At 41.4% G+C, this 26,469-nt stretch overlaps 1 protein-coding gene across 6 annotated transcripts in view; it reads left to right on the top strand.

The window, feature by feature from the left end:
* The window catches only part of LOC128744297 (protein slit), a 378,694-nt gene that overhangs the window by 9,518 nt on the left and 342,707 nt on the right, over window positions 1–26,469 (top strand). Inside the window, exon 1 of one of the 6 annotated variants that reach the window (XM_053841164.1) lies at window positions 20,896–20,994. The exons of the other annotated variants lie outside the window; for them this stretch is intronic. The gene's annotated coding sequence lies outside the window, so the exon portion shown is untranslated. Of the gene's footprint in view, window positions 1–20,895; window positions 20,995–26,469 lie in introns of those variants that run through there. 6 annotated transcript variants of the gene reach the window in all.

The raw sequence follows: 26,469 nt of genomic DNA, 5'->3' as shown, positions 1-26,469 counted from the left end.
TCAGTTGGCAGTTTACCGTTTTTATTAAGGAAGGTAGTGCAATCATACTGTCTGTGTAGTGCGCTTGGTATAGCATGAGGCGGTTTGAAACGCCTGTGATGCATCATGGTGAAATATACCTACAGAGACGTAACTGTATTCTGCATCCCACTATTAGGGGGCTCTGTAACTGCAAGATTACTAGGTCTGCTTTGACAAGCGAATGGTCGTGGGTGCGAGTTTTAGTAGAATCAGGCCATTCCGAGGTTTATTCTCATGACCCCTATCTATTCTCATTACCGTTCCTTCGTACTGAAGTCTATATTGCCCCAAAGAAGCCTTTACCTTTAAAGTTACTGGGTAAATCACAGATTGATCTCGCCAGATATGGCTATAATTGGGGACAAAACTGTCATGAAGAGGTGGCTCAAGTAGAACAAACATTGAAGAAAGGGCAAACCCAACACACACAAGCATGTATAAAAAAAATATAAGCCTATCGCTCACTCAATAGCGATAATAACAAAAAGAAATGCAGTACAGGTTACAGCAGACACCCGGGTGATATTACAATAAATCAATAGTATTGGTCGCAATGATGAGTCCACACAAAAAAAATACCTACAACCAGCAAACAACCTACCAAGTTTTCTCTCTATCCAACTCGATAACTGTCGTCGTACTGTCTTCGATAAGATACCAACTTACCTAATTGACTTTACGTTTCATGATAAGCTTGGTATAACGTAGTTCTTCTATCTATCTCGAACCATGACCGCTACTTTCCAGTTTCATAGGCACCTAGATACGCCAGATCTTCCTCTACCTGGTCTAGCCATCTTACTATCTAAGCTCCTTTCTATCTATCGGGTTCGATTCGAAAACCATTTTGACAGGATAGTTGCCTGGCAGGCCATGGCACATGTTCATAAAGGTGCACTTTATACAGAAACTCCACGTCTATCGGTATCCACATCATTTGCAGAGTACATAAAATGACCGAGTTTTTGGGAAAGCTTGTCCCGCATGTTAATCATCTCTTGTCTTATAATACCTTTCAGCGTAATGTTGAAGAGCAAAAAGGAAAGACTTTGTTGAACTCCCTTGTAAAATTCGAACAGGTCTAACAGTCCACCCGAAATTCTGAAGCAAAACCAAACCTTAGCATACATTCGGAAAGAATTTGGACTTTTGATTCGGCAAATTTTAGAGTACAGAAGAAATGCGGGATTCGTGCTACACTCCCCTCGACTCCAATAGTCGTTCTCAGTCAAGTCGACAAGACGACGTCTAACATAAAACTGGCTTGTTAGACTAGAGTCGTACTTCAAAGCTAACTGGGAGGATGTATCCCTGGAAAGCTCAAGATCTTGTTATCCATATTTTTACACAGCTTTTGTCAGTTTATGCTATCATATGTGGCTTTGAAGTCGGTGATATGTGAGAACGACGACGCTTTTCTCGCCATCTTGGTATTCAGTTATTGACTGCAGTGCTGCTCAACCGCTTACTTAGCTTCGCGGTATGATGTTGGCCTAACAAGCCAGTTGCGTATGTTCAAATCTCGGTTGGGTGATGCAGATAGAGTCAGTAGGATCGTCGCACCAGCCTCGCAATTGACCTGTACTCTAATAAGACTGTCGATAAAGAAGAATCGAGTTCTTAAGGACGTTTAATACCCATTGTCAAAACACCTCCATTATTATCTTTGCGCATTTTGACTCGTGGTATAAATAACTTGCGGGAGATTTTCAAAGAATTTTTCCTTTTGAAGGAATTATTGTGTATCATGAAACCGGTACTGTTGCTGCATGAGTTCTTCGTATTCCTTCTACTCCTGGCTACGCTTTTTCTTCTGAAAGAGTCGAGCATGCAGCTTTCGCTTTTGATTGGTAATGGTTCGAAGCGATGTTAGCTCCTCGGTAGGTTCTGACGTCGATAATAATGTTGGAGAAGAGCCTACCATCTATCAAAACGTGACCGACTTGTGATTCCGTTTGGTTGGGTGAACTCCGGTTCTACTGACGGCGGAGCTTGTGCTGGACGAAGATTCTACGTATGGTCATATTCTTGGAGGCGGCCAGGTAGATAAGCTTTAGCTCATCTTCATACGTCATTTGGTCTACGCTGAACTATCCAATCACCTGCTTGAATTCCTTCACCTGACCGAAACGGTGGGTACGGCTGCTTGCGCTATGGCCCAGCTGATTCTAGGACTTGGACCTCGATTTTGTGCGAAAATCTTCGACATTTTGGTTTTTTATGCTTCTCTCGATCTCGAACCAATATTGGGTATCATTCAGAGTGTTCCGATTTTTGGGCATACTGTTAATTTCCATGGGAGCCAGAGTATCTTTAAGGTGAAATTAGTCGTCATCGATTTTGCCAATTTCAAAAGCAGTTTTTTTTTGTTTGAAACAAAAATTCTGTTTATGAAAATATATTCGCTGTGTTTAGATTGGCAAGAAGAATGCAGTATTTACATTTTTATAAACAAAATCCCGCTTTTGGGCCGAAAAACTGCTTCCGAGATTGGGCTTTCTGACGAAAAGTTAATGACTGCTAGTTTCCCGTTAACATAGTGGCACGGGTTGATAAATTTGGCCAACAATGTGGTTTCAATGTGGTTTCGAATCAACTGCCGAACGATTTCACCATTTGTTATGAAACCAGAACTTTGATGTCCTAAATGAAAGATTGCTTATCAAACTGGATATTTCGTGATACCAACGGAGCTCTGGGATTTTATGAGTTTTTTCATCAAATTTTGTATAGTATTGTGGTCCAGGAAGCGTAACAAAATCAGTTTCGACGTAAGTTTCAGTGCCAAGCATGAGTTTCACATGATGTTTTCTGGAAAAGTCCTTAAGCTTTTGGTCACTGGTTTTGACTGCACCAACGAGTGCCTTAAAAACAGACTAATTTCGGAAGGCGCTGGAAAAAATCTACGAAAAATAAATCAATGGAACAAATTTTTTTATTAACAAAATGCTTTGACGCTATACCGTGCGGCCTTATGGCAATTGACCAGAACCTTAGTCATAGTCAATGAAATGATGGATGTTGGCAGGTTCAGCAGCTCTTTCGTGACCGTGGTCACAACATAATTGGAGTAGATTCTCCGTTGGAGGGTCGCCCAATAAGTTTCTATCGATCGCAAGTAGAAGGCGTCAGGAGATGTGCGGTCTTTGATACAACGTTTATCTTCAGTCGATCTGTCTCCTCCAGTGATCTCTTGACATATAGACCAAAGCCAGCTTCATTCTTTGCGTGATACTTCTTGATGAAGGTGGCACCTTCCGGTAGACTGCACTGTCGTACTGTATATCCCTTTGGCCACAGCAAGCCCCGAAGGAAAGAACAACAGCTAGGACACCCCTTTCACTGATCGTCAGCCACAAAGGACCTTGCTTGGGAACTTAATGTGGAAAATAAATTTGACGTCATCGCTAACCTCCTTAGTGGGGGACGTACCCTAGTAGCACACTTTTGTCATTTTTGGTAGCCGCAACCTATTTATGACTGAAATTAGTCATTAATCGGTTAGCACAACTAGTTTGTAACAACTGTGCTGCCCACAAATGGAAGACAGTCTCATCTGCAAAAACGTGCAACTACGAAAAACGCTGTTGAAGCCACGACAATTTTTCTTTAATATTGAATCGATTTTGGAAACAAATCGTCCAGATCGTCATAAAATCACTTGAATGTACATAACAGAATACTTTTACAAGCAATTTGTTCACAAGTGACATAAAATTTGTTCCAAACCTTAGAAAAACTGCCGAAGTTACTGATATGCGTTTATTTGTGCTTGAATAAGAAAGAATAAACGCATAACAGTCACAGCCACAGCATGCCTTGATCGTTGCGTTGTCGGTGACTCGGCAGTACTTTCAAGACCACGTGTCGTTGTTGGTTTGATAATTCACGTGCTCGTTCAATTCAATTGTTTAAAATGTCCTTTTTGACTCAAATCTCTTCCTGGCCTTTTCTCCTTTTTATTGTAATTTGTTATCTTAAGTTTACAGTGAGTTTCAGTGAGGTCCCATAACGTGTCCGAGTATGACTAATGTGATCCTGGACACTATATGGGACAACAAATGAACTATTTCAAACTAGTTTTGCAATTTCGAGTACCGACTTAGAGAAGTCACATGTTGCATTTTAGTTAAATTCAGAAACTGATCCCCGTAGAGGTTTCTGGAACATTCACGGACATGTTTAGATGCGGCCAATGACGTCTTGAACACTTTATACGACTACCAATAGTCTAGATTTGCAAATCCGTGTATTTATAGGTGTCACATGATGGGTTTGTTGTGATTCAAGGTGCTTCTATGTTCAAGTCCCATGTATTCCGGAACTTGTTCCCACTATAACTTCGGAATCGTACATCCGATCCAAATTCTCCTCAATTGTGTTCTTCTAGGCCATAAAATCTTCCGTTTGGTAGTTGCTGCAGTCGAATCGGTCCAGGCATTTCCAAAAAACAGATACTTATTGATATATTTTTACTACTGTGACTGTTATGCGTTTATTTGTAATATGGGACTGACATAGTTTGATATTTTTTTCAACATCTTGAGAACAAACATAACTTTTTTGTTTGAAATATTGAAAGAACAGTTAATTTAAAGATGATTCCCAGGTTTATCTCAAAAGTGGTGAAAAGTCAGATGGGACTGTTATGCATTTATGGGCAGTGTGCTACTAGGGTAAAGTACCCGATTCCCAGCCAGTCGTTGCCGTTCAACGTCAAGTAGTCGTCTCGTCGTCCATTATAATCACGACGGTGCGCTTCGCGGGAGGAATGTTCCTTCAGCCGTTCTTTGATGGGTGCTGCGCAGACACGGCTAGGCTCGATTAACACTTCTGCATAAAAGGGTCCTATTGGCTAGGTACTTGTTCATCATTTGACCGGTTGCTCCGACCACCCAGTCCTAGGAACGAAACGATTAGAATACCTTGGTCTCGGTCTTCTTCTTCAGCTTATACTGCACTGCACTTTACGGGCGCGCAGCATTGTCAGACGGCCGGTAACAGGCTACCGTTCGACGCTCTCACCATCCTCCAGAGGAAAACGATGTTGTAAATGCCGGATCGGCTATATCCGACGTACATGAAGCGCCTTATGATGCCCAACTTCTTCGCTCTGCGGTGGAGCTGGCCGTGCCAGGAGGTAACCACGATGTTGATCCAAAATTGATTCAATTGCAATTGCAGTACGAACAAAGCATCGAGCGTAGTTGCTTGACTGTTCTCGCCATGGCTGCTGCGAATTAACTTACAGCGCTGTCAATTTAGGCAGGGTGACAGAGTATTGGCATCAAAAAGTCGCTAAAATTAATCAATTTTTAATGCAGACGTAGAGTCACGTCTGAATTAAAAATAGACTCATTTTATCGACTTTATGATGGAAATACTTTTCGATTTGAACTTTTACTGCGTTCTGCTTTCTGATGTCATTAATCTAAAGTGGCCAGATTTTTTTTTGATGAATGCGGGACATATTGAAGGGCCTTTTGTAAATCGGTTCGGTAGTAAAAATGGGATCATTTAGAAATTGGGCACTTCATTTTGGCGATAGCGGTGCTCTCAATGACCGTTGATGCTAGCTTTTGGCAGCATTGTGTTATTTGTAAACAGTTCTGCTCGGTATATTTTTTTCGTAGTTTAAAGGTAACGTGGTTTCGAGATATTCATCATGCAGGAGGAGTAATGAAAGTAATTGTGTGCGGTCACCTGCAGAATTCTTCCAATTTTCGATATTGGAGGGTGAGGACGTTTTGTTTACATTGTTCATTGAGTTTTAAATCCATTTGTCAATGATTCTGACACTGTTCTTGATTTCATGTCGCTAGTTGAACAAAACGTTTGACAGCAATAATATTATGTATGACAAAATTTCTTATAAACAAAACTGACGAGGGGTGTGTATATGTAACGATTACAGAGCAATAGTACTATAAATTAGAGTGACTACCGTGGACCCCCGTTCGTTTAACCGTTTTTAATCTGAACACTTTTTAATTTGCACCCCGTTGGTTTGCACGATGTGCAAATTAAAAATGGTTCAAATGTCATTCTCAACATAACATCGTTTGCTTATGCAGACAATGTGCATAAACGCTATTTCTCGCGTAACTTTTCAAAAGGACCTAAGTAACAATGAGAGATTCTCTTTGTGCCTCTTCTCTTTCACCTCCCACGGTAATGCAAATGCACTTTAAAACACCGGCATTGCATGAATCGGTTGCTAGCGTCATTATCTAGCTAAACGTGAGGAATTTTTTTGTTGGAATGCATTCATGTCGCCGTAATAATCAGAAGAGAGGGACGCCAAAGAGAATCTCTCAATGTTACTTAGGTCCTTTTGAAAAGTTATGCGAGATTTGTTTGTACTGATCTAGCGTGTTTAATATGTTTCACATTTCGTTTTCTCAACGAATATGATAGAAATCCGATCGAAGAATGAAATATTCGCTGCTTCCAACTTCCAACTGAATCAAACCGCCAAAACAATAACAAAGAGTAGGGTGACAGTTCACACAATTTCCAGCATATTTAGGGTTGCCAGTTGTTCAAATTAAAAACCAACCCCGTTAGTTTGCATGAGGCATCGTTCAAACGAACGGGGGTCCACTGTATATACAGAGTGGCGACAAGTCCTCCCAAATGTATGCAATGCGGTATTTCCAAGGTTTTTCTTTCTCTTTCCTGCATACGCGTTGGATAGGTCGTCTGCTCGATTGGAATGACACTGACAGATATTTATCATTCCAATTTTGACATTGTCGCCACTCTGTATATAGACACTCTACTATAAATTATACACGGTAAAAAATCGTCACGTTCAATTCAGGTGCTTTTGCATTTGAATCAAGCATTGCATACGCAGCATTGCATATTGAAGTGATTTAGTGTTGATTTTTGAGAGATTTCCATTTTTCGAAGAAGAGATCTTTCGTTGAATATTATTCAATGGAAATTACCATCGAATCATAATGCATATCTATTGAATTTGCAACTAATTATTTTTCGCATTTCACAACTATCAAAAACTCGCGAAGTAGAAAAGTATCCTTCAGTGATCGAAAAAAAATCATAAATCCAGATGGTGAAAATATGTTTTCGCATGAAATTATTGCTATTCTAGAGTGTGAGTACAGCTAGAGTATGGAAGTTGTTAAAATTAATAAATTGCTATCTGTTTTCAAGTTATGGGATTCATCACTCCACCACGGTTATGACAACAATGAACCATATTTGGACGTGCCAGCATTACAAACAATAATCCACTTTATTTATCATCAACTGAGGTTTATTTTTTTTATTTGTATTTTGTTTTTAATTAAACAATAAAAAAATAAATTAATTAAAAAAAATTAATTCGAATACATTCATTTCATTTGACAGCTCAAAAGTTTAAAACATAGCGCATTGGAAATTAAAGTGATTTTCTGTTGATTTCGTTTTGCTTTGTGTTGATTCATTTTCAAAGGATTTTCATTTCGAATCGTAATGATAGGCAAGTAGTGCGAATCCAACGGTAAATCACTTCGCTTCAACGTGTTATTTTTTTACCGTGTACAAGTATACTTGGGTCTTCATTCAGATAAATATTAGAAGAGAAAATGATTGAATTTCGTTAATTCTGATTAACTATATTTTGACCATTTGTATTTCACTATTCAGCTTTTTTCTTTTAACGGTTTGATCTTGACCATTTGGCAACTTCCTTGTGGAATTGTTTGAATCGCTTGAATTTCCAGAGCTTCAGGGTGGAATGCACGGAACAAAAACTACGTACTATAGCTTTGATGAGAAAAATTCGTTTTGCAAAAGTGAACACGGAGTATTTTTCGGAAATCACGTTTACTTCAGCAGAAAGTGCAACACGGTTGTCGCTTCCTTTTTACCGGTGAATTCCAGCCCAATTAGTCACGCAAAGAATCGTAGTATCATGAATTCCATCCAATAGGTATGTAATAATAAAATTTCTATTAGCCGCGTAGATAGCACGTTTCGGGTGAGACCATTCCCTTGACTTCTATTTAGCCACTCTTTCACGAAGTTCTGGTGTGATCACAACAAAGGAACGCAAGAAAAAAGGAATGAATTCTAAAAGGAACAAAGCCATAAAATGTGAAGGAAATCTCTTCTTGCTTCTTCTATATAAATTGATTTTACGTGACGAGTTCAATGGAGCATGGCGAGTGTATGTACATTTGTAGTACTCGTCGTGGTACGTTTCACAGTAGCAATGTGGGAGTTCTTTCTACGTAAATACTTCGAATCATGCGACGTTGGCTCCAAAAGCTTTTCATCGTTTCCTACACGGCGACTTTGAATGGGGCGGAAACGTGCGTTTTCAACCGTGGAACAAACGGACCGCCACCAACTCCCAGCCTGTGTAGTCTGTAAGAAAGTTGTGTTTTCGGTTTCCGTAAGTCTGAATTTGATTTTACCTTCGGAACGTGATGATAAATTTATTATCAAAGAATCGTTACTGGTTGGTCGGTACGGTGCCTGGCGCGATAGCGCCCTAACCTCTATAGTGCTCGCAGCTGGTATAGAATCAAAGCTGAGTTGGAACAGAAACATGACTTTTGAAAAGTGCTAAGGGATTACCTCTGAGAGCCGGGCCAAGCGACTAGCGGCACGTTCGGATTTCCTGTTTCGAAGGGTAATAGGTAGATGCAGTGCTGTTTTTCGTTATGGAGTTACTAATTTTGTGTTGAGACATTGCGAGCAAAATGTGCACATTCACTACTGCTTGTACAGCACAGTAGCTTTACAAGGATTGTTTAACGAACTAAACAAATAGCGGCTTAGGACTTTCATGTTTTGGAATTCAAAAAGCCTTTCCATAGGAGTTTGAGCACGTTGCTTTTAACTTGGCAGTAAAATAGTCCAGTGTTTTTAAAATCAGCAAAACCAGGACGTTTAGCAAAGTTCGTTTAAAATTGTTTCTAAGAGAAAAAAATAATCCACACCAAACTAAACGATACCCCCAGGTGTGATGCAACAAAACAGTGAAACGAAATTAAATTTGAAGAATGTTTGTTGAAGGAAAATCATGAAAACAGAACAGAAAGGACAACAAATTGAGTCTCTCCGTGGTGTTTTTATCTAGATTAAGAAATATGATATGAACTGCTTTGGGTTAATCCTGCTTCAACTGTTCAAGCGGCGGCGCTTGGATTGTGCAGGTGATTCGAGCGGTGAGCCTTTTCGTGTCCTTCCACCCGAAGGGCAGCTGATGTATTTATTCTTACCAGAGATATTTAACGACGGCTTGGCTAGCGAGAAAAGAATATTTCGAATTTGATAGTTTTACAATGTTGTTAGTTTCAAACAAAAATTTCTCTTAAGAAATCATTCGGTCAATTCCTGCTGCTACGGAAAATCAATCAATTGCCTGTGTGACTTATCTGATTACAAACAGACGATGCTCGGTCGGTTATTTTACCCTAATAAACATTAGTTGTCACAAGTCCCTCTGTTCAACGTACGTCAACGTCAAATATATTTGATTTATCCAGTCAGCATTTACTTAATGGACAGCCGCTTTCGCAGTCTTAGTTCAGGTTTGTAATCGAGTCGATGAATACCAAAGAAGTCAATTAAATTCATTAATTTGCATACTAGATTTCATTCGGTCGGATCAATCTAATCTAATTATCATCCGCCCGAGCAGCTTTTCTTTACGGTCTCACACCTCCGCCTACCGGTCGCTCAAATTCCAAAATCGGCGGAGGAAGCGTGGCGAATCCGGGCACCCATCGATCAATCCAGCAGAGGCAGAGCATGTCTGGGCTTACCTCAATCAATCCGGATATGGAAAAGTGTGTATCTTTTTTTTTGTGTGTGACCGTATGCGAATCGAATCTTTAGTCGGTTTAGCTAATGGATACAAAACGCGCAGGCTGAAGCCCAACATCACTTATGTCACTTTCGAAATCAGCGAGCATTTTTCACACTTCATATCACACGAACGCGCTTCATCCTCACCACATAAACCGCCAACCAGTTTACGTTCACTGAATCCGATCCCTCACATGATTGATTCCCTTAAGTTGTTGCTGTTGCTGTTGTTCCAGCAGCACTGCAACCTGTGAGACCCACGCCATGCTAAGTCGGAACGTGTTAATAAAATTCATTCCGGAAGGTTGCGGTTCGGTGGTATCGTCCACCGACTGCTGGCGGTGTGACAGGAAAATAGCTGGAAGGGGTTCAGAGACTGGTCGAAAGACCCAGTAGATATTTGTGCCAATAGGTTGTTTTGAAAATATTGGATTCGTTCACCTCCCACATGATCCGGTTGCTACATGAGTTGAATCGAAGTACAACCGAGGACTGTGTGTTTTTTTTTGCTGTCGAACTTGTGAGAGAGGTTTGCCTCATAATCATATAACAAACAAACCAGTTGTGGACCAGAGTGCAGACAAAACATGCATTGGCGATTGATTAAAGCAGCAGCTTTCTTAGTGCAGAGGATATTTGAAGGGCTCGTTATATCGTTTCACTGAATATATGGTTTTGTAGGTAATGAATCTTTAGTTTTATCTGATTCACAATATATTCTAGGGATGAACCAACTTGTAATGCATATTACTAGTCTTTTTTGATCTTTAATGGGAGGATTATTTGTATACTTGAAGTACTTATAAAGTGAGTGTCTTAAATTATATATTGCGTGTTCAATCAAGTATCTCCTGGAGTGATCGTGAGTGTCGCTTAGATAATAGCCTCGTATGAAAAATTATAAAATTATTGTGATAGTTTTGTCAATTTTTATTCGTGATCACTATTATCTAATACGCAACGATTAAATTTATCGTAATCAAGTGAAGTTCATTCGATTTAAGCCGTTAATCACTTTTTCCGAGTTTATTTTCGTCAAGCCACGATACAATGTCGAGCATTTGTTTTTCTTGTGCAAATGAGTTACCCGGTGAGGAGGAAATAACCTGTAAAGGATTTTGTAAGTCTACATTTCATCTGCACTGTGTCGGACTTACAAATGAGATTAAGGAGTTGATTCGCAGCCGCGAACAATTGTTTTGGATGTGCGCGGCATGTACAAAAATGATGAAAAATGCAACATTTCGTCAAGCAATTGCTTCCACAAACGAAGCTATGCTTCATCTCGAGGTGCAACAAAATAAAGTATTAGAGGAGCTGAGAAGCGAAGTGCAAAAAAACACCGCAAAGATTAATACAATTCTTGATCTTACACCCCGTACCCCCAAGCGCACCGCAAGCTTTAACTTCCCACCACAAACGGCTAAACGTGTCCGAGTTGGTGCCAGTGGCGAAGCAGTAATGCGTAGCCAGCAGCGCACTGAGTTTGTGGGTAACAAAGAAATTGATTCTAATGTAACAGTACCGCTCGCTCGAATAGAATCAAAGTACTGGCTGTATTTATCGAAATTTGATCCACGAGCCACCGTGGAAGATATTTCGACTTTAGTACGCAGTAACTTAGAAATCGAACCAGCGTCCGCAGTTGATATAGTAAAACTTGTTCCTCGGGATAGAAAATTGGAGGAGCTTTCCTATGTGTCTTTCAAGGTGGGGGTAGGATCGGAATATAAAGAAAAAGCGATGTCTGCCTCATCTTGGCAGAAGGGTATTTATTTCCGCGAATTTGAATATAATCGCACATATCCACCAATATTATTTCGCATCCCTCCGCCGGCCCAACCAAATAGTGAACAATCCCCGACGGTCTGATTCACCTCGCTCTTTACCCTCGTCACGTAGTGTTGCTAGTCCAGAAAGGTTTAATTCTTGCGTACATGATCCAGCTGTTCAACGAAATTGCTATCAATATGAGATAAAGGAGGAAAAACTGCACATATACTACCAAAATGTGAATAGTATCCGAAGTAGTGCCCGGCTGGAAACTGTTTTTATGTCTGCACTGGAACGTGATTTTGATGTTTACGCATTCTGTGAAACAAATTTAGAAGAGTCAATTCAAAATCTGTTCGTGTTCCCACAATCATTTATAGTTTACCGTTGCGATAGATCTTCAACCAATTCTGATAAGCCTAGTGGTGGTGGAGTGCTGATTGCTGTTAATGAGAGGTTTTGCAGCAGTGTTATTTTCGAATCTCCCTATAATGAAGAAATAACCGTTAGAATTCTTTTGAATAATACAGAAATTATTCTTTCTTGTGTGTACTTACCTCCTGATTCGAAACTCGATCGACATGAGTCGTATGTAAATAGCATCCGCAATATTGTTGATTCGTCGTCACCTGAAAGCAAAATTATTGTTATGGGTGATTTCAATCTCAAAAATACGACTTGGTGTCGCGAGAATGAAGTAGATTTGCATTTGTTACCTTATCAAGTACGACAGCCAGAAGAAGAATTGTTGGTTGATTCAATGACTGCTTGTGGCTTGTTGCAAATTTGCAGTATTCCGAATCAAAACAACAGATTCCTGGATCTAGTGTTTACTAACGACGATGAGTGCTGCCGTGTTGAAGTGAGTGACCCGCTGATCAGAAACGAAGTGCATCATAATGCCATGTCAATTGACATTACAATTAGTGAGTTGTCTATGGCATCTGTAGATGCTGTCGCACACACTGGTCAAATTGTAAAGGTTTTAGACACTCATCAAATCGAAGATGCAGCAAGAGCACGGATCACCCAGGAACTACTATGTGTAGACTGGCGTAACGTTTTTATTTCCGACGATGCGTTTAGCACGGATGATGTGAAACCTTCCGTTACTTCTATGTTGGTTTTTCTGAGTAAATTTTCCGTTTTTAACGTGATAGATGTTAACGATCTGAATACCGAAACAGCACTTGACTACAATGTAATTATATTTTACTATATTGTATACAGTATTTTATCTCGCCATTGCCGTGTATGTGATGTTAAAATCAAGCGTAAATATCCGGTATGGTTTGACTATGAAACGATAAGACTTCTTAAAGAAAAAAAGAAGCTGTATAATAGGTTCCGACGGACTCGATCTGCGACTGATGAAATCGCTTATAATTTAGCGAAAAATGCTTTTAAAGAAAGACATCGACAGTTACACCGTTTGTATTTGGATGGGCTGCAACGAGATATCCAGGCCAATCCAAAATGTTTCTGGAAATTTGTAAATAATAAACGTAAGGACAAAGGAGTTCCTTTGAATGTCACTCTAAACTCTAAAAAAAGTGAAAATATGCAGGATGCCGTCGATATGTTTGCTGATTTCTTCAAAAGTGTTTACGACAGTGCAACGGTTAACAATATACCTGAGTTTATCGCATCTAACATAAGCATGCCTGTAATTGATCTGAACATGGAAAAAATTCGTGACAAAATAATTTCGTTGGATGTATCGAAAGGATCGGGACCGGATGGAATACCGAACTCTTTGCTAAAACGTTGTGTGGATGGCTTGCTAGTTCCGCTCTATGTACTATTCAACGCATCTTTAACAACAGGAATATTTCCAGATATCTGGAAAATGTCGCATATTGTACCAATTCACAAAAATGGTTCGAAGATATCCGTAGAAAATTATAGAGGCGTTTCTATTTTGTCGGCAATACCGAAGATGTTTGAAAGTATTGTATACGATCATGCATATACATGGATCGAGCCTCTAATGCTAAACTGTCAACACGGATTTCTGAAAAAACGTTCAACAGTGACCAATCTTACGGAATTCGTTTCCAGGACAGTGCAATGGATGTCAGATGGCTTCCAAGTCGATACTGTGTATACAGATATGTCCAAAGCGTTTGATGTAGTCAACATAGGGGCAATGACCGCAGTTCTCCGGAAGTATGGATTCAATGGTGTCTGCTTAAAATGGATAACTTCGTACCTGACCAACCGCTTACAATATGTTAGACTACACAATACAAATTCTAAACTGTTCAATACGCGCTCAGGAGTACCTCAAGGCAGTCATCTGGGCCCTCTGCTGTTTGTTATCGTCATGAATGAGTTACCCGATATGCTAAACGATGTTTTCGTGTTAACCTATGCTGATGACGTAAAAATGTTTACTCCTGTACGTTCCCCAAAGGATTGTGCGACTCTTCAAGAGAACTTGAATCGTTTTCTGGACTTTTGCAAATTGTTTGGACTAAAAGTAAACGTTTCCAAATGCAAAGTGGTCTCTTTTAGTCGCAAATCGAGTAAAATCGAATATGGGTACCGCCTAGGTGATGATTTAGTCCCAAGGAAAACTTGCCATGGTGATTTAGGCGTTGAAATGGACAGTGAATTGACCTTCGGCAAGCACATCGAGAAGATAGTAACGAAAGCAAATTCATTATTCGGAATGGTGAAACGATTTAGCCGTGAATTAGATGACCCGTACACGATAATTGCTATCTACACTGGTTTGGTCCGCACCACAATTGAGTATGCAAGCGTGGTATGGCGTCCATTTTATAACATATACGTTAACCGGATCGAGCGTGTGCAGAAAAAGTTTGTGCGATATGCTTTGCGCAATCTTGGTTGGAGAGATGAAATGCCTGACTACCGATCTCTTTGTTTGCTAGTAGGAATCAACAGCTTGAATGACCGCAGGATTTTAATTGATGTTCTGTTTCTAAAAAACGTTATTTCGGAGAAATACAGCGCACCATATTTGTTCAGCCAGGTGACTAGATATGAAGGCAGAACCAGCTTAAGAAGAATTAGGCCGTTTCATTTATCGAACAGGTCGCAGAATTATGCCCGGAATGAGCCCATGTATCGAATGATGGCTATTTATAACGATCTTCAATCCGTAATTTCCATTGATATGTCAAGTGGTCAGCTTAAACATAACCTTAAACAGTATTTTAATAATCATGTGTAAAATTTTTATGTATTTATTTACTTGTTAGAATCTATATGTACATCTTTAAGTGTGATAACGGGCAAAGCCTATACATCAAATAAATCAAATCAAAAAAATCAATCACAAATGGTGGTTTTTTAACACTATTAGAATTATGTAAGTTTCTGAATTTTTACCGGCATCGGCTGTTGATGATATCAACGATGGAGTTCGTCGTTGGATGTCCAGTTGTCAGGCCACCAGACACGAAAAGTCACAGAAAAAGTGATCAACATCTGGTTTCAACAAAGACTAGTCATGCGGCATACCAACATTTTTCAGAGTTTTACGGGCACGTTGTTAGGTTACAAATGAGTTCATCAGAGTGATAACGTTCACCTAAAACAGGTTACGGAAGCACAAAAATAGGTTTCTGTAGTTCTTAGGAATGCTGTCTTAAACATTCGAACTTTTGTAAAATTATGAAGAACGCAGCTAAAAAGAGATTGTAACAGTTACAGATTTTCCTACAGAGTTACCAAATTTCCCAGCTTCATCCAGTCTACCATTCTTCGCACCAAACGCTCCTCCACTTTACAACAAAAAGTTACAGATTAGATTGCCTCTGTCACTTTTTCTCTCTAGTTCATTCTCTTTTTTGATAATTCTCTCTCTCTTTATCTCTCTCTCTCTCACCCACACACACACACACACACACACACACACACACACACACACACACACACACACACACACACACACACACACACACACACACACACACACACACACACACACACACACACACACACACACACACACACACACACACACACACACACACACACACACACACACACACACACACACACACACACACACACACACACACACACACACACACACACACACACACACACACACACACACACACACACACACACACACACACACACACACACACACACACACACACACACACACACACACACACACACACACACACACACACACACACACACACACACACACACACACACACACACACACACACACACACACACACACACACACACACACACACACACACACACACACACACACACACACACACACACACACACACACACACACACACACACACACACACACACACACACACACACACACACACACACACACACACACACACACACACACACACACACACACACACACACACACACACACACACACACACACACACACACACACACACACACACACACACACACACACACACACACACACACACACACACACACACACACACACACACACACACACACACACACACACACACACACACACACACACACACACACACACACACACACACACACACACACACACACACACACACACACACACACACACACACACACACACACACACACACACACACACACACACACACACACACACACACACACACAAGTGTGTAAAAACAAAGTGTAACAAACAAATCCATTTGTAAGGACCGCCTACCGGCAGAGTTTTATAAACATGACTGAGAAACGCTGTCAACGGCTCTACACCAGGTTTTTTTTCCAAAATTTGGGAGGAGGAGAAGCTATCGGAGGATTGAATTGAAGGAGTGGGTTGTCCCTTCTACAAAAAGGGTGATCGGCTCGACTGCTGCAACTATCGCGGCATAACACTGGTAAACGCCGCCTACAAGGTCCTCTACCAGATCTTGTTAGGCGGGTGTCACCGATACCAGACGTAATTTATGCGGGCTCAGCAGCTACGGACCAAATTTTTACCATTCGACAGATCTTGCAGAAATGTCGAGAGCAGAACGGGCTGTATTGATTTCAAAGCAGCATACTATATAGTCGATCGAGACCAGCACACAGGCACGAGACCCGCACACAGGCTTTCAGATAAACTAACGGGACATTGGAGTGATGTGCAGTGATGGTAAAAACTCAACATCCCAAAACTCATCAAAAATCAAAATCAACCGTGTATCATGTCAACTTGATCCTATGCAGATGTTTTCATAGCAAGAAGCACAAAACTCACACATATTTCTTCCCGCTTGATCACATTCTACTTTGCTTCAACTGCTACCCGGAGCTATGCACATATACATACAACTTCGTTGTTGAACAGCATAGGTATTCTCTCGTTCGATACGTAGCTGTGAGTGAGCGTGAGAGAATGAATCTCTAAATAAATCGCAAAGTTAAACTAAAACACACAGTTAAATTACATGTTTTGTTAAATTGTTTGTTAAATTACATGGCTTTTTACTTTATAGTTTAGAAAATGTCGATTCCCGCGAAGGTAATATGTAAATTCCTCCTTCTTAATTCATGAATATATGCGGCATTCTTCGCTGCGGATGTTTGCTCTGACGATAGATTCTCTTTCGCTCTCTGGTTCGTTGTATGAAATGCCAGCTGTGGAAGAATTAAGTAAAACGCTCACAGCTGAATTTGGTTCACATCGCATAGTAACAGAGACATCACGTATAATAGCGAGAGAAATTCATATGCGAGTTTGGGGTTTGTGATCAAGGTTGTAATTTCATGTGCTTAAAATCTCATTAAGTTTTTTGCTGTTATGAATTTTTCAACACTGGTTATGTGTTTCGCGCGCATCTCGGGGACACTCTCGAGTCCCTTCGAGACGCGGTGAGGGTTGAAACAATGTGACGGTACATGCTGTTCAACATCGCTCTTTGGGGGGTGATCCGACGAGCGGGCATCAAAACGAGTGGCACGATTTTATCCAAGGGTAGCCGACTCCTAAGCTTTGCAGGTGACTTCGATATCATACCCAGGAACTTTGCGCTGACGAATACAAGCCTAGCAAGCCGCCACCATGAAAAACTATTAAGTAGTGAATGAAGAACAAGGAAATTTGGACTAGAACAATCGGAATAGACCCACACGACGAAAAAGGACTATAGATTGGAAACTCGGGACGGGGAGCTGCCTATCTCTCAACTTCCAAGGGAGCACTCGAGTGCTCTCCGGCGTACTGAAGAGCCACAAGTTCGACGTCGTTACGCTGCAGGAAGTGTGCTGGAAGAGCTCAACGGTACGTACGTTCAGAGATGGACATACCATCTACCACAGCTGCAGCAACACATACAAGCTGGGTATAGCTTTCATAATGATGGACGAGATACGGAAACGGGTGATTGGGTGGTGGCCAATCAATCTTAGAATGTGCAGATTGAGAATAAAAGGCTGGGTTTCCAGCATAAGCATCATCAACGTGCATAGCCATCACCTCAGAAGTACCGATGATGACAAGGATGAATTCTACATGAAATTGGGGAGTGAATATGACTGCTGCCCAAAACATAATATCAAGGTCGTCATCGGGGATTCTAATGCTCAGGACGGCCAGGACGAGGAACAAAAACCGGTGATTGGAAGGTTCAGTGCACACCAGCTGACCAATGAAATGGGCCTAAGACTTACCGACTTTGCCGTCTCCAAGAACAGGGGGCCAATTACAATGGGACCATAAAAGCTGTCGTGCTTACAAGGTGTTCAATAAGTTCGAATAAACTTTAAAAGATATTCTTTTCTGAGTCAATTTCTATTGAAGCAGTGTTTATTGAGAACCTTTACGATATATTTAGTGGAAGCACCCCCCCTCCGTGCTTTATGACGAGCTTGAGACGTTTCTCAAAAGAATCACACGCGGCACGCACCTGGTCCATGGGCATCTCGTCCCAGATCTTGAAAATTCTCACTTTATGTTCGCTCTGCTAGGCCAGCATGTACGACCATACTTACAAGTCCTGTGGATCCGGGGAGCTAGGAGTCCACAAAGTCTTATCGAAAAACTCACTCAAATTCTCCCGACACCACGCTTGGACGATATTCCCCGTTTGGACCGGTGCGCCCACCGTCCTGTTGAAAGACGTAATGATCTTTCGCGTAAAAGTCACGAAGTGCCGGGGCCACAACCTTCTTCAGAACCTCAGTCTTATAGTTCGCGGCGTTGATTTTCACGTTTTTCTCGATAAACACCAGTGGAAGCTTCCCACGCTTGAATACGGCCAAAAGCTGACACCAATACCAAAACACAGAATGCACATGATGCGCACTTTGAACACCCTGTATTATGGGATTCACAAGAAATTGCGGTCGAGCAGACTAAAGGCCCGGATATAATGCATACGGATTTTACTACGTTGCGGAAATTTGACTGAAAACCCATGAAAAAACTGTCAAATTACCGCAACGTTGTAAAATCCATAGGAATTGTGTCTGGGCCTTAAGCCCCCGTACAAAGTTTACCCTGATACAAGACGCTTATTAGACGGTTGTTCTCTACGGGCTCTACGGGCGTACAGGAGAACGGAGTATGGGGGTGGAGGATAATTATGACGAACCCAGCATCCAAAAGATGGCTAAAACTGGACGGATACGATGGGCAGGGCATGTTGCAAAAATGCCGAACAACTATCGTGCAAAGAAAGTGTTTGCCTCAAATCTGGTAGGAGCAAGACGATCAGGAGCGCGGCGAGCAAGATTGCTAGACCAGGTGGAGCAAGATGTGGCGGAGGGTACTCGGTGTCCGAGGAATTCGAGAGCGGTAGCCCACAACCGAGTTAGCTAGAGAAACCTTGTTCAACAGGTATTGTCTTAGGATGATAAGCCACTTAAGTGAGTAAGTAAGTAAAGTAGGTTGTAGCAATGTCAAGTAAATCTTTTAACTCGGATTTAATCTCATCAACGGTTGGATCGTTGAGAAGATCTTTTAATACAACCTTGAATGATCTCTCAATCCTTCTACCAAACGTGTAAAATTTGTGCTTTTTTTCAGTTAAATACGAAAGATTGAAGATTATACTGCTTCTTATTCGGTCAGAACATGATACTTGCTTCTGCGACCGGTCTGAAAATTAACTTTAGTTTAGCCCGCAAACTTTGCAAATCATTAATAAATACCGCAATATGTAGTACCTAACGTAATTTTGTTATTTGAAGATTTTTATCAGCAATTAGTCACCTCCCAGCTAGCGTGGAGATACAATGCTGGTCTATCAAGTCAGTCGTCGTATGTTCCAGGCTCGACTGGGCGGTGCTGCTATAGTGTCAATAGGATCGTTATGCTAGCCTCGTAATTGCCCTGTACTCTAACAGCCGGCTGCAAAGTCTGTTGATAAAGAAGGGTCAGGCCTCAAAGACGTTTTTTAATATCTCCGGTTTCATGCTTAAAAAGACACTCGCAACGCTAAAGTTTACGGAGGTTTGTATATCTATGTTTCTCTTGCCACTGCGAACTTTCTTACTTTTACCTGTCATTTCTGAAAGTTTTGTTTCAAATAAAATAAAATGAGTATAAACAAATCCAGTCTTTCAAAAGACTGGCTATAAATATTATAAATCTATAGGCAGCCTTGACCAACAGACACTATAAAACCAATAATTTCAAGCTGTGAATAAAAAACTAGCGGCCGTTAACATTTGCGACCGATTTGTACCACAGCTCGAGTCGCACTTGGTTTTTTACTTTTTGCTAACCATTTTTCTAGCATGTTTGAGTTCAATATATTTCGACAAATCCACGAAAGATAAACATTCAGGGTGCTGTTGATCATTTGTAGATTTGTGGCCTGCCACTAGCTATGATGCTATAGCCGTGTTTGTGTTTTATATTTTCATTTGGCTGGTTCAACTATCGTCGGTAAAAATATAACGATGTAGCTTCAGTCAGTATACTGTATTCGGCCAACTGCTGCAACTAGTTTATAGTTTGGAAAAGTAGATAACGTGTAGTGAACAATTTTCTACTAGGCCGGTCGAAATTGTGTGCTTCCATGTTGACCCTTAGTTTTCCTCAATAGAATTTTGAAGCCATTTCAGATAGGCAGTTACTGTTAAGTTACTATTCCGAACATAACACCCTGTACCTTAGCTAGAGTTTACGCATTGCATTTATAGTAGACGTCTATGATTCGACTGCACGTCGGTCTGTTGTCTACCATCGAATGCACATAATTCAATATTATTTACACAAAGTGTGAGTGCTGAAAGCACTCTTTCTGATTTATCTTGACAGACAATCTCCCCGGAGAGACACTGATTCTGGTTCGGAATGGCTTTTATTATCCCTCGATAGTTTACAGCCAGCGAGTCTGCGGCTATACTTAGTGCCAGACGAAAGAAAAACGACAACTTTAAAAGCGTATCAAGGTAAGCGAGAAACAGCAGAAGGTGCGAAAAACTGCTGCGATTTCTAGCTAGATCAGCAAGATCAACATGTTCAGATTGTTAGAACGTGCTCAGTGTGCTGGCTTGAGCCAAAAGATTTTCTCACTTTTGTTACATACACGGTCTAGATTTTCTCACTTTTGTTACATACACGGTCTAATGATCCAAAACAAACCGTAAAGCCGGTTTCTATGTTTAAATATTTGCATTCACTCTCTGTCCGCATTCGCTTTACTATGCCCCACTAGTACCTAAATGCACAATGAACTCTTTACTGCATAATCCGCCTTTGAAACGTGATTTTCACAAGCTACTAAAACAAATAGAACAAAAAAAAGCTCGAAAGCAAATAAAAACAATAATATTTATTTCGTACATGCTTCTGCGGTGGCCAGTGACACTTCTTCCCCGCGGAAATTAATACGGCGTTGTTGGCCGCGCGCACTGCGCTGCGTTGTGCTTGTGACTGCTCGGTTCGGCCGGCCGAAAAGAAGACAAAGATGTGCCGGTAAATAGCCTGCAATCTGAGTCAAGCGAGCGTCACCACCACTGACTGGCTGCAGCATTCCTGTCACAGCAGCGAGCGTTGAACAGTGCACCAGATCGGGGTGTGCGACTCGAATTGAGTTGTGTAAAGGCAATAATATGGTAATTGTAGGAAATGTAAATATGAGTTTGTTTTTATTGCATTAAGTTACGACTCGCCTGTACTGAATTGCGTCCAGGTCCTAGGGCAAACGGAAAACTGCCGCGCGGAACGGTAAATGCAAGGTGAGGCAAATGTGATTCCATTTTATTTATAACCGTAAAATGTACTGCCGTAGCGTAGCTCTCTTCTTTTTCGGGCTTGTTCCAAACCATTGGGTTTCAACAATGGATTCGGACGTTCCTTACTCCCGGAGGACACGGTTATGTAGGCACTGGCTAGGGCCCGTCTCGCGTTCTGCATAAGGAAATTGTTGGCCAGAATGTCCCACCAATTAGTGCAGCAATTTACTTCCTGGGGACTCATGAAATGTATCGGTTTGGTCGCTGGTTCTATTTTCCTGTAATGTTTTACTGGTTAGTACAATATGCTTGGTTATTAAGTTTTATTTGTTGAAGGTAAGATAAAAAAACATGGAGACTACGAACATTAGAAATTTTAAAGCACATAATACTCGGTATAGAGAGCACACGTAGTTTATTGGTTCATTAATTGAACAATTAGGCTCGTATGGTTTGCAGGTAAAATAACTTAATATGACACAGCAGTGGTTTAACGACGAGAGTCACTTTAATGACAGTGAAATTTTATATATTAAAACCTGACTTGTGCTTTTTATCAACAAGAGTTCAAGGTAAGGTAACAAGGAAGGCGAGTAATAAGGGTAGAAACTAACATATAAAAAAAGGGAAATCAGATTTTCCGTTTTCTTTCTTTTCCTGCCTATTTGGCGTCTGTGTGTTCGTTTCCTATTATTTCTGGTGCCGGCGGGGTCTTTGGCCGGAAAAGCCTTCGCCGCACGTTCGGCTTCTTCGCGACCTAGCCAGCTCCCAGTAACCACCCGACTTTTGACAGTTGTACAAATGATGTCTCTCCAAAAAGATCCTGCAGCGTGTGATTCATGCACCTAACCGTTTTCTATTTGTACTCCGTCAATAATAACCCGCAGCACCTTTCGGTCGAATACGGCAAAAACCGTCCTCTTCAACAATCCCACCACTCACCAGCACCAGAAAGGGAAAGTCCCAATGTTCGAGTTAGCAGGATATGAATTTTGCTGTAGTCACAAGTATGACAACGATCATTTGGCTTCTTTCGAAGACGATCACTTTGAGTGCGCGCAATCGGTAGGACTTTGCTTCTTTCGGATTTTCTGCCCTTATTACATTAAACTCCTATTGCAGTGTACATAATCACTATCTTGGAACATTTATGTCCTCATTCCCTCGGCATCCTGAAGCCTTGGGCTTCGATGAGCTGAAGTGTTGATAAAGTCACGCTAAACGCGGACTATGCGTCTCTCTAACGTTAAAAAGTCTGTGTGGGATCCACAATTAGTATTTTGTGCCTAACTACTTAAAACTCCTTACTTACCGTTTGTTGCCTGCCTTCGCGGAACCACCATTAAGCATTACTTTGGGAAGAGGATGTGCATTTGCACTAGTTCGTTACTTGCCGAGACGTGCACCGATACAGGGATTGCAACCTACTTAACATCCTGACCTTGACGGCCTCGCAGGCGTTATTTATGTGAGTTTCTGTCATTTCTCAATCGTTTCGAGAATACACTCCAACCCGACCGCGCACTATCATTCGCGAGAGTTATCTACCCATCAAGACGTGAGCCGAATCGAAAGTGCCGTCCAACAAGAGGCGCCTCCCGTCACAGCCACCCTCACGGGATTTCTCCACCTGTCGAGACGTAAACCGATAAGGTAGTGCTCTTTTACTTGACGTGTATTTCGCACAGACTTCTCCGATTTACACTTTAAACATTGTACATCTAGGTAGAGGAGGTGCGAAGCATCCCATCCCCTACACATTTGAGTTCGATCTAGGGTTTTACGGCGCCCAGAATCGCGTTGTTTTTAGTGTGTATGTCATATGAAACCTGGAGACGGTTGTTCAAAGGGCCACATTATCTTCTTTCCATTTATTATTACTAAGCATTGCTGGTCTGCCCTCCATTTTCGCCGCAGCTCAGCCAGCATTTTTTTAAATACAGCTACTGACGACGTTCCAAGAGCCTTTTTTTGTTAGATTATAGTCGCTTTAACCAGCTTGGGTCATCCGTGACTTCTGCGGGGTTGGGATTTGAACCCAGGTCCTCGGCGTGAGAGGCGCAAATGCTAACCACTATGCCGGGACTGGCCCCTACCAAGAGCCTTCATCCTAACGCGGGAAACTCCATACGCATCGCTTCACAACTGGGGCACACAAAGACCACATACTCGAGTGGTCCTTCCAGATCACGGCATTCCGGACAAAGGGGTGACGTTGCGTGTCAAAATCGGTGAAAATACTGGCTGAACCAACCATGTCCCGAAAGAGATTAAATCAGAGAAGTTCACTTCCCCGTGCTTTCAATTTACTCAGACTGAGAGGACCGGTATTAGCCTATGCGTCCACCTGCCGTTAGTTGATTTGTTACTCTTCTGCTACTATTTGAGCATAGCTTCTGTTATTCCTCTGGTATCCTTCCGTTTATAGCATTCACTGTCCTCCACCAAGATGGTGCCGATTGGATTCATACGCTGACCACTTCCGATGATATGATTCTGCACTGGCGACTTGGGTGCTCTCACGACTTCTGCGCACACATACGTGTCGTGTGTTCGATAAGCCGAAACATACTGTTTAATCTCAATTTATTTTGCTGAGATTTCAGCCCTGCAATATCGACGATGTTACACTAGCAAATACTCGGTCTTGCAGCTGCCATAATTCTGGCCAGCGCGTTTTTTTAACGTGCACTTTTGACGCCTTCTCGCTGGACGTTACGCCGATGTACAGTTAAAATTTAGCCGATCTTCTATACACACATTTAGATGTTTCACTCCTAGTTTCGAGGTTATTCCGTGCTCTTCAAATGGCGTCTACGCCGAATTAACTTCCGTTTGCTAACGACCAATATTTCCGTTTTGTGTTATGTTATCATTAGCATCCGACTATGTCTATCGACTCGGTCGCCAATATTTCCACTTGTCCCGGAGACTGTCGGTGAATGTCAACGATATCCACCCCTCTAGGTAAGGTCAGCTTGACTATTTCGTCGTACATTCCATTCTAGTGCTGTTAACCTGTTAACGCGGGAAACTTCGCAAGCATCGCTTCAAATCTGGTACATGCAAAGACCATGTGCTCGGGTGATTCTTCCACATCACAGCATTCCGGACAGAGAGGAGACCTTGCATGATCGAATCGGTGCAAATACTGTCTGAAGCAGTCATGTTTCGAAAGCAATTACGTCAAACAGAAGTTCACTTCCCCGTGCTTTCTGTTTACCCAGACTGTGAAGACCGGTACTAGCCTATGCATCCACCTGCCGTTAGTCGAAATATTGCTCTCCTGCTGCCACTTGAGCATTGATTCCGCTTGCATAGCTTTGATTATTCCTTTGCCGATTGGGATCATCCTGGCTATAATGCTGACCGCTTCCGACGATGATTCTGTACGGGCTCACGACGCGCGTTGCCATAAGCCGAAACGTACTGTTCAATCTCTTCTTATTTTGCTGAGTTTCTAACGCTGCAATCTAGGCTGGATCGCTGTAACGCAATATCGACGAGAATCTACTAGTTAAAACACAACTCTTGCAGCCGCTTGAACCGTAAATGTTTGGCATGATTTCGGCCTACGCGACAATCGCTTTTGTTGCCTTTTCGCAGGAGTAGTCGACGTGGCTGTTAAAATTTGGCCGGTCAACGATCCACATACCCAGATGTTTCACTCTCAGCTTCGAAATTATTGTGTGCTCTTCAATTGGGTATTTTAATTTTCCCAAAAAAGTTGCTTTTTTACCTCATTTGATAGCCCGTCGTTTTCTGAATCTAACAGTTCTAATATTTGATGAAAAAATTAATAAAAATCAAAAATAGAATGATTTGCTGTTTGACAGATATCAACCAAGCCGATTGATTGAAATGATGTCAGAAGTTCTCTTCCTCTCTTCTATCTTTCTGATAGAGCTTTTCATTTTGACCGAGCTTTTGACAGCTCCCATATGAAACCTGTATCGGTTGATGACCATAGTTTATCTATCCACTGTGTTGTCTAAGGCGAGCTGAGAAGAAAAATGATTTACTTATAAGCTATCGTCTAAATTTTTAAATGAAAAAAATGCTTTTTTTTATTACTTTTACTCGTCAAATTTGAAAAAGTCTTCATGTGACTTTACAGTGACATCATATATTATCATAATATGCGAGAATTTAAATACCGCTAAAATACCCAATTGTCACCACTATCAGGATGGCGTCCGCAAAGCCAATGATATCCACGCCTATAGGCAAGGTCACCTTTAGTAATTTGAAGTACATCCCATCCTAGAGCGATGAATACAGGGTATAGCCTTGGGGGACTTCGACTGTAATCCTAAACGATCTCTGTCCATCGTTTGCCTCGTGGAATAGCACCCGATTCTTGAAGTAGCTTCTCTGCGCTGGTACCCAAGATCGGTCTTACCGTCTATTTAACAGTAACAGTATCACTTTTTCTATTGGAAATAGAGGACATAACAAGATTTGGGCAAGCATCCTGAAATAGCGTTGATCAGCGTAATGCCGCGGTAATTAGAGCAATCGAACCGATCGCCATTTGCCGGTGGGGAAAACGACTCCTTTCATCCATTTCACCGGTAGTTTCTTCTCCTACGAAATCCTAGAAATTATCCAATGAGGTGCTCTTACTAGTGGTAGACTTCAACCGGAGGATTCGGTCCTTTCCGTCGGCTCTTACTTAAGTAAGTAAGT

Source organism: Sabethes cyaneus, chromosome 3, assembly GCF_943734655.1.
Source record: "Sabethes cyaneus chromosome 3, idSabCyanKW18_F2, whole genome shotgun sequence".
NCBI lineage: Eukaryota > Metazoa > Arthropoda > Insecta > Diptera > Culicidae > Sabethes > Sabethes cyaneus.
Note: the sequence above shows the minus strand (reverse complement) of the source record. Positions and strands in the feature narration are given on the sequence as shown.